We start from the raw sequence: 8,966 nt of genomic DNA, 5'->3' as shown, positions 1-8,966 counted from the left end.
CAAAGAATGAAGCAGAAGAAATTCCCAGTTAATTTATTTGCATACATGTTTATAAAATAGATGTCTAAAAAAGATTAAACACTATTTTAACCAATCAGAGAAGCTACCACTTGAAGTGCCTGCTGAGGGGACTCCTGACCTCTAATCAATTTGTTATATAGAATTCCAGAGAAGTTCAGCGGCAAGACCCAAGATTAGTGCTGAAGGATGGACTCCAGCAAAATTAGTAAGGGAATCAGAAACAGGAAATCATGAAGATGAGGAAACAAGGGATGAAGCACCATGCAGGGAGCCCTTGTTGGAGATGAATGGAAGAGCAAGGATGGAGACTGCCAACCGTTAACAGGCAGCAGTCACTCCAGGCTGCAAGAGACAAGCAAAATGCTGCGAAGAAAGAAAACGGTTAAAAACAAATCTAATTCCAGCAGTAGAATAGGCATACTGAGTCATTCAGGAAAATCTTAATAATTACTAGAAACGAGGCAAAGGAACACTAAAACCGTTATCTATCTCCAGAAAAACACAAGCGGTGTAGAGAAAGGAAACACAATTATGTGCATGGCTGGGTCATGTAGTGAATATACTTCACACCGTAGTATTTTTCCCTGTACGTGTATACTTCTTTGATGGTTTTATTGAAGGAAGGGATCAAGAGTTACCTGTGCTCCATAGGGGTTCATTCATTTTCTTATGAATTCTATTCATAAGCATCATATTGCAGAGAACAGATTTCAGCCTGATTGATCATGTACAGCAGGAATTTTCACTTTATAATGCAATTGCAAAACATCATAAACATGTGTCTGTTGAACATTTTTAAATATAAAGTGACGCTTGTATAGGTTTTGGCCTAGCCAGTTTTTGCACCACAATTTTCTAGTTATAATGTAACTATATTATTTCTCCTAATCGTGCTTTGTCTTATCTTATTTCACTTTTATTTTCTTTGATCTTTCTCCCAACTCATATTTTTCTTTCTTTCAATACCTTATTACTCCTTAAAATACGTAGCAGAATCTCTTATAAAATAAACAGAAGGCAGACTGAATGATAGAAATTCATTGAAATTATCATCACAAAAGGAAGGGGTTATTAATTCTAAAAGGAAAATGAAAAAATGGCATAGCAGCATAATTCTTGAATTGCTATTTGTAAAATCCTCTTTTCCATTATGACACATTTTCTTCTCAACCTACACCTAGAATTTGTATTTCAAATCTATTTTTTCCTGGTACATTATACTTCAACATAGTGTCTCTCTTAAACTGATATATTAAGACCTTTGGTCTCACTTTGTTTACTCTGATAGGAAATAAAACACTTTAGGAAATTCATCAACATGTTCAGAATGGTTTTCTTCAGGTATTTCTTGATTTTTTTCCATTGACTATTGAGTAAGAATTTTCTCTAAAGTTTATGCACTTTGCTGAACAAAATTGCAACCTAAAGGTGGACTAAAATACATGACTCCTATTTTCAGATTTCTCTGCTCATTGATGCAGCATTTATAAGAAGGTTGTATATAAGCCTTTCTTGGAGAATGTATGGTCCAACTATATCTATCAGAAGCAGTTCATTTTACCTCTGAAGTTATTTTTCCTCCAATGTGTCTCTTCTCTGAGGTCCCCAGTCCAGACTGGCAGTGGCTCTGTTTATACAGGTCCCACAGCACTCTCGTCGGCTTTCTATGCAGTAGCCTTGGATCAGCCCATCAGACATAAGGAGTTTCCACAAATCTTTCCTGGATAACTCCGTGTCCGATCCTGGCTTTTTCTGAAATGGTTGAGTGTTTCCACATTTGATTAAATCCACACACAGGGCACTATACTCTGGGGTCTCCCTTTCTGTAGGGTCAGAATTTTCTAGGACCTCAGTTTCTGGTTTTCTTTTTACTCAAGATTTCAGTTTTCAGCTTATCTCTTTCCTGTTGCATTTCACTATAAGCTGCAAGGAGAAACCAGGCTGCACTTTCGACATTTAATTTGGAGATCTCCTCTGCTAAATATCCAAGTTCATGGCTTTTAAAATCTGCCTTCCAGCCAAAGCCACTAGTCAGCTTTGCCAGATTATCTGCCATTTTAAAACAAGGATCACCTTCCTTCCAGTCTGCAATAACATGTGCCTCATTTCTGTCTAGGGCCTCATCAGAGGTATCTTTAGAGTCCACATTCCTACAAACAGTCTCTCCAAAGCATTCTAGGCCTTCTCTATCAAGCTTTTCACAACTCTTCCCAGAATCTTCCCTTTATCCATTTAAAAAGCCGTTCCAACATGTTTGGTATCTGCAAACTACAGCAGCACCCCACTCCTCAGGTACCAAAATCTATTCTAGTTTGCTAGCTTTCTCTCCTGGCTTCTGGTTTCATGAAGCTCCCCGGGAGGCATTTTCCTTCTTCATCTCCAAAGGTCCCTGGCTGGTGGAACTCTCTGCTTCGTGGTGCTGCAGCATTCTCTGCTCTCTCTGAAGAATCAGTTCATTTTAATAGGTGGCATAAATATGTACAATTGTTCTTTGTGGCTTATTTTATTATTATGTGCATTTTTGAGGTGAAGATATAGAGGCTTAGATATGATTACCTCAAGATGATATAGTTAATGACAAGAGATAATGCTGAAATTTAAACAGATACATATTAAGCCAATACATTTTAAAACCAAAGTTTATTATTTCAGTCTGTGCTTATCTTGATTTTTCATATTAATTATCAATTGACATTCTAAATATCGATCAATATTGATACCCATCTATTATAATCCATGCAATTTTACATCACGCAATATTTATTTGATATTGGTTATCTTCTTATCTTTATAATTGTCTGGCTTAAAGAAAGAAGGCATATTTTCTATTAGAATGAAATTCTATCTTTCCTTGATCTATTTTGTGAAATTGGAAACTAAAATTCAAAAGATCAATACTGTAAACACAATAATGGATGGTACTGACTTCTTAAATTGTCAAGGCAAATATGTCAGCATCATCCTGCATAACATTTAATTATCGGCTCAAATAGACAAATCCATCCCTACCAGCTTGTCCCTACCGACAAGCCATGCAGCTCTCATTATTGAATTCTGCTCAATAGCTGAAGAAACAGCCATCAATTTGGTGAGTTAAACATTTAATTTTCCAGAGACATCAAAGAGAACACACAGTGGAATGAGAATTGTACACACAATTTCAATTTGGATTGCAAACAACCAAATTCTGTAAAGTGACATGAAGAAAGGTTTGCATGAACTAAGACATTTAACATGCTCTTGATTGAGAATGCCTACCATCATAGATATATGATTTTCCCCATATGTGATCTTAGTTAAAATATCAATGGGCATTTTTATACTTGCTTAAATTATTTTAAAACTCATCAGCAGATGAAGATTAGGGTCAATTATCCTGCTTCCATCATGATTGGACCACACCTTTTCTTCTCCATTATTGAGATTTTCAATTTGATGACATTTCCATTTCTGTCCATCCCTAGGGCTATCCCCCTGCTCATTTCTATTATTTTCTTTTTAAATCCCTAGACTTCTGATTCCGAAAACTCTCTTGCAAGGGCTTGAAACTTTCCCCCCCCTTTTTTTTTGGTCTTGATTCAGCTGTGCTTAATTCTAAGCATATTCTTCAAGTTGCCTTTGTCAGGCCTGTGACAATTGTGGATGATCGAGAGAAAATTACCCATTCAGGCAGGTGGATAATCTTGTGAATTGACTGTTACCAAATAACTCTCACTAATTGACACCCCTATTCCCTCCTTTCACCCCATTCTCTCCATTGCTGTGGAAAGGAAAGTTCTATTTTTAACTCCTTTCAGGCCTCCCAGAGCCTTATATTTTTGGTTAGTTCAAGGTTACAAGATTTTTCCACCTACTACACAGAGGAAAAAGAATCCTTCAGAAAATAACATCTTCAAACTCACAGCACCAAATCCATGAATACTTCTGCATTGGAACACACTTTCTTCCTTCTTTCCTGTCTTTACCCATCAGTGGCCATCTGCTTCTGGTGCCCCGGATGCTATACTAGTTTCAGGAATCATGTAATGAAATATCTGTTACCTATTATCTTTCATAAAACATTTAATTTCCCTGTGTTCTGGATACTACTGAATAAGTTTTCAAAATGCCCATGTCACCTTCATAAAAAAAAAAGTTTAAAAAGGCCCTTCAAAAGATACACAGTAACCTTCTGTATTATCTTTATAACTTTTCATAAGTCTATAATTATTTGAAAGTAAAACTCAAAAAAAAAAGGCTTTCAAATTTTACCTTCTCTTACCAGTATTAACCTAATTCTCCACTCCTTTTCATGGACATACCTTGTGAAAAGAGTTTTCCTCAACTCCATAGCACTCTAGATTTTATGACTAACACCTCAAGGTCCACACCAGTGGTTTCCATCCAATGAATCTAATCAGCATGTTTAGACCCCAACTTCCTTGATCTAGTAGTGATACTCCACACAATACAGCACACCTTCTTTTTGAAATATGACTTTGTTCGTTTGTTTTGTATTGTCATTATATGTTCTTAGATTTTAGTAGCATCAATTCATTTTCTTTATAGTTTCCTCCCTGTATGAATACCAACTAAATTTTGGAATTATGTAGGGCTCTCTAAACTCTCTTCCCTATCCTGATTTTGTTATCATGAACATGCAAATGCCTTACCAATCAAAATCTCTAGACACACACTTGCTTTCTTCTCATTTAAAGCCAAGCCCATATTTAATAGCTTCCATTGGATGTCTTAAATATACCTTAAAGTTAACATAGTTAGCTCTCTCATTTTCCCCACCCTTCTCTGCATCCAGACACTCTGATACCAGTAATCCAAGTGCTTGAAATATAAATCTTGGGGTAGTCCTTAAATTACTTCTGCATACCATTTTACTAACTTATCACTTAGAACTCTTTCTAGTAACTCCTACATATATCCTAGTTTTATCCGACATTTGTACAGCCTCACTGATGTGGTATTTTCTGCACACTCAGTATTGTTCCTGGAGTCAATGCCACACTCCGTAGTCAGAGGGATGTATTAAAAATGCAATTCTAATATTGTGACTCAATGTTTACCAGTCTTATCAGTTTTATCATTATTATTGGAATAAAATCCATAATCACTGGCATTAGAAAAATATACAAATTTATAATCCTAGAATAGCCTACAAAGCTATGCACAAATAGCCCATATTTAAGCTTGATGTCCTCTCTAACCCTAACTCTTACTGCTCCAGTATTGCTGCACTCTCCTTATTGACAGTTTTTATATGTTTTCTTCAGCAACAGAACTTGACACATGATTTTCTCTTTGTTTGAAAGACTCTCCCATCACTTTGTCCTTTTACATAGAAGTACATGACTCTTCTTTCAGAGGAGCTTAGTTTAAGCTTCCTCTGGGAATCTTTGCATTACCTATCATTTGCTTTCACTATTTTAAGCTCTAAGAGCACTGAGGGATTCTTCAGAGTACTTTGCCTGGTAACTGACTATTTATTTGATCACTTATGCATCCTTCAGTTTGTCTAACATCCATTGATACTCATGTAATTCCAATTCTGCAGCAATAAATAATGTCTCCCTCTTTCATTATTGCATCTCCAAGGACTTGTGGAGTATCTGCAAACAACAGATGCCCATTATACATGCCTATAATACTGAATAATAAACACAATAAATAGCAGTACATGATGGACACATGACACATGAAACATTAAATTATAGGTTACGAAACAACACTTTAAAAATTCTACCAAGGTAACACCAGGCAATATGCCACCAGTACCACAGCAACTATATCAAAAGAAAAAAAATAGAAAGCATAAAATATATTCAAATGTGTTTAAATTTCATTATTTTTAATTTTCAATAATTAATATAGAACACATTTTAGGTAATATAATTTGTTTAATAATATATCCAACTCCATTGTTGAAAAATTTGCACATATTTTTATCACACTGTTGACCAAACTTATTACTTGTCTTCTGTGATTTCTGTGTCTGTAAGAATCCTCATGAATCATCAGTAGGAAGCACCATGCATGCATAGCACTAAACACTCAATCATCATTTGCCATTTTGAATTCCATGGGGTTGAATATGTGTAAAGGATCAGTTTCAATAAAACTTCTGAACATCTAATGAATAAATAAAAGATAAAAAGGACAGTTTACTACAGAGTGAAAAATGGCCTCAAAACAACAGGTATAATTGTGAAAACCTGTGGGCTAGACAGCTTAGCTTATTATGCAATTCAAGTATACAAGTCTTTTATCATTTTACCAAAATATTTTAATAAGCTCAAAAGAAACTTCTTACAAGTAAAAATACTACTTACATAGAAAAGAAAATAACAAAACCTCTTGAGAACAATATAGCAGAGCAATTAGTTACACATTATTGTGCATACATAGATTATGATTACAAAAGTTGAGATAAAGTTATATGTCATACACATATTACATATATATAATCTCAGAGATTCTAAGTTTTCCCTTTACCGCCATCCTTTCCACAATAACCTGGGACTTGGTATTGTCCCCAGTTAAATTTTAATGACACTAAACACTTACACAGTACCTATGTGGTTAAATTACTGGCTTACTATTCAATGTATTATAATTGCACTGACTTTACAAAGTACTTGAGCAGATTTTTGGGTTCCAGAAGATCCCCTAAATGTGAAATTAAACTAAGATTCTCTATGTTTAGGGAGATTCTAAGAAGTCCATCCTTACCAACCCAAGAAGTGTACTAAAACATTGGGAACAGATAAGTATATTTGGGAGAAAATAAATAAATAATCATAAATAAATAAGTTCTAAAAGAGTCAGAGGATCAGCAATGGATGAGTTGGAGGTCTTTAACCTCTACTTCCATCTCTACTATTTCTTTGTATGCATTTTTTTGATAAGGGCAATGTGTATTTTCTTATTCTTATGTAAGTGTGCAAGGCCATTGCATTATCAAGAATGTCCTAGGGTCCACATCCAGAAAGGTTTTGGTGCTTTGGTTTCCATGCATGCATTCGATTTGGGGCTATCTGTGAGCATAGTCTAAAGCATTGTCTAATAGATCAAACATAATTTTCATGTGTGTCATTTTTAAAATCTGAGAACTGTCTGTATCTTTTTCATCCTTTCTCCCCTCTGGGACATGCAAGAAGTATTTTATAACTAATTTTAACTATATCTGTAAGAAATGTACTTATTTAGAAATTGACCTATTTTTATTTGCCACTAATATTTGCCTTATCGTTCTATTTGGCTTTAATATTGTTGATGATGATTTTAGCATTTGGAAATACATTATCTATGAGAACCAAAGGTCTATTTTGTTATAAATAAGGGAAAAACGTGACACATTTACTGGAATATAATGAGATTGATTAGTGTGAGTACTTATGATAAAGATGATGTAGCAGAGTTATATCATAAAGCATAAAGCTATATTTAATGCGTAGTTCCTCCCTCTTTGGTCTGTCATTTTCAACCTTTTATCCCTCCACTAAGCTGTACCCAGAGAGAAGTAAATATTTCATAGAAACTTTCATTCACAGGAAAGACAGATTTTCTCCAAAGCCAGGTTTTTACTTTCTGAGGATTGCATCAAATTAAGGCAGGGAGAGAGATACGGAGCAGTAAGGAGACGGTTCTTCTCGTGAAGGGTCAGGACACATCAGAGATTCTAAAGACGAGCTGCCCTTCTCTCCAAGCCTATCTTCTTTGGATAACTCATGGTTTAACATTCATGAAACTTGAAACATTTAAAAGGGGGACAAGGAAACTAGATTTCTTGTTTGAGGGTGGAGGGGTGAGTGAATGTTACTCTGTGAACAAGCTAGAGATAGGTGGGAATTTACCTAGGATTTGATAATCTGCAATTATTTTTTTCAATTGCAACCAAAAAAAAAAAAAAAAAGCATGTGACCCTTTTTCCATAAAGAGACTAAGGAAAGCAAGGGTCCTGGCTTAAGAATTTAATCAAATAATAAGCAGAATGTCTCTGCCCCATCCTCCTTTTTGAGATCTCTCAAAAAATGAGTTCATATAAAAAATAAAACAACCAAATGTTGATTTTTAACACTGTTTTATTTGGGAAAATGCAGAGGAATGTAAGCCTCAATTAATTCCATACCAAGCAATATAAATTTATATGCTGTCATTCTTTCCATTGTTTCAATTTGTCCCAAACCTATGCTGCCATACATTCTCTATTTCTTTTCTTTCCCCTTCCCACTGTAATGACCAAGGCTCCTATTTCTTAAACTTAGTTATTGAGCATATCTTAGATCTTATCTTTGCTACTTAGGTATTTTTTTTTAGAGCCTTGGTTTTCTCAAATGACTGATCAAATAAGTTTTCTACAAAAATACAATTCTGTCCCTGAAAGTAGCTGGTGGATAAAATAAAAGTCAGATGGACATTTTTCTGTAAACAAGGTATTTCTTCTTAGAACATAATATCTCACTATTTTAACCATAGGGAATAACTTGCAAGTTGAGAATGAAGAAAACTAAATGAATTGTTCGTAATAGCTGGACTTTCCATGAAAAGGCAGGCATCAAACAAGTTATTAAGAAGTTAGGGATATATATATACATGTATATATATGTGTGTATGTATATATATATATATATATATATATATATACACATATATTTTGATTCTTGATTGAACCTATTATCTACTTCAGTTAATGTTGTCTTGGAAAGATGTCAGAATGTATCTGAGAGTTATATTGGTTATGATCAGGAAGATTCAGAAGAAACTGGAGTGGTTTCTTATAATGGCAGAAAGATTCCGAAGGAAAATTGAATAAACTCAGACTACATAAACACTGAATCTTTCCTCATTAACATTTGTGCAAAATTTGCAGTGTTAGAGGCAAGCATTCACATTATAAACAGAAAACTTTTGAAAAGATCATAGTAACAAATGACAAAGAATTGAATGAGTTT

Source organism: Tamandua tetradactyla, chromosome 9 (assembly GCF_023851605.1).
Source record: "Tamandua tetradactyla isolate mTamTet1 chromosome 9, mTamTet1.pri, whole genome shotgun sequence".
NCBI lineage: Eukaryota > Metazoa > Chordata > Mammalia > Pilosa > Myrmecophagidae > Tamandua > Tamandua tetradactyla.
Note: the sequence above shows the minus strand (reverse complement) of the source record.